This window comes from Myotis davidii, unplaced genomic scaffold (genome assembly GCF_000327345.1).
Source record: "Myotis davidii unplaced genomic scaffold, ASM32734v1 scaffold292, whole genome shotgun sequence".
Lineage (NCBI taxonomy): Eukaryota > Metazoa > Chordata > Mammalia > Chiroptera > Vespertilionidae > Myotis > Myotis davidii.
The window spans coordinates 258645-260234 of record NW_006285042.1 but is presented as its reverse complement, the minus strand read 5'-3'; positions in this window follow the sequence as shown (position 1 = coordinate 260234).

Genomic DNA, 1590 nt, shown 5'->3' with positions numbered 1-1590 from the left:
GCTGATCCCGGTGCCCGGAGGCCTCACGGCTCCGCTGATCCAGGTGCTGGGGGGCATATTACCCTTTTACTATATAGGATAGAGGCCTGCTGCACGGGTGGGGGCTGGCTGGTTTGCCCTGAAGGGTGTCCTGGATCAGGGTGGGGGTCCCCACTGGTGTGCCTGGCCAGCCTGGATATGGGACTAATGGCTGTTTTCAGGCTGCCCACACCCCCTTCAGGGTGGGGGTCCCCACTGGGGTGCCTGGCCAGCCTGGATGAGGGGCTGAGGGCTCTTTTCAGTCTGGACACACCCCCTTTATGGTGGGCGTCCCCACTGGGGTGCCTGGCCAGTCTGGATTAGGGGCTGAAGGCCGTTTTCAGGCTGCCTGTGGCCTGGATGAGGGGCTGAGGGCTGTTTTCAGGCAGGCCAAGCACCCCAGTCTCTGCTTTCTTTCTATTTTTTTATTCTGGGATTTATTTACCTTCTGTAATTGAAACTTTGTTGCGGCTCCAGCCTCGAGGCCGGCTGGCTGAAAGCAGGTATCTAGGGTTTGTTTAGCTTCTATAATTGCAACATTGTTGCTTAGAGTGCAGCTCAGAGCCGGGCCACGGCAGGCGGGGAACCTTGGCTTCCTCCATCACTGGAGCAAGCAAGCCTCATGTTCGCTTCAACTGCCTGGCTGCCGGCCGCCATCTTGGTTGGCAGTTAATTTGCATATCACCCTGATTAGCCAATGGGAAGCATAGCGAAGGTATGGTTAATTACCATGTTTGTCTATTATTAAATAGGAATATATATTTAAAATCTCTGAAGACCAGGAGAAGCTGGTGAGTAGAGTGGGAAAGGAATAGAGTGGTTGAACTCTCTCATTCCTTTTGAACACTTTTATCATATGTATATGTTACATATTCTAGAAATTGAATAAAATAATACAAATAAATATTCACACACAAAAAAATTTTGCTTTTAGATAAGTTGCCTGCAGACACCCTCATACATGGACAAAAGGGGCAAATGCAATATTGTTTATAACAGTAAAAAACTAGAACAATCAAAATATTCATCAATAGGGGAATAAGTATGTAAAATATGGAATAGCATATAACAGATAGGGCAAGTAGAGATGATAGATCTAACATAAAATAAAGCTAAAGGAAATTAATTAGATTGATCTGTGTATAAACATGGAGTGGCAAAACATGTTAAGTATTTAAAAGCATATTATACAATGTATTAGAGGCCTGGTGCACGAGATATGTGCACTCGGGGGGTCCCTCAGCCCAGCCTGCATCCTCTCACAGCCCGTGAGCCCTTGGGAGATGTCTGACTGCCAGCTTAGGCCCAAGCCATCAGTTGGACATCCTTAGCACTGCCACAGAGGCAGGAGAGGCTCCTGCCACCACCGCTGCACTAGCCAGCCATGAGCCCAGTTTCTGGCTAAGTGGTACTCCCCCTGTGGGGAGCTCCTGTGTTGAGCATCTGCCCCCTGGTGGTCAGTGTGCATCATAGCAACTGGTCCTTTCACCATTCGGTCAATTTGCATATTAGGGCTTTTATCATATAGGATGTCTAGCATAAGATTTAGCTAGATTTTTTTTTAACATACTA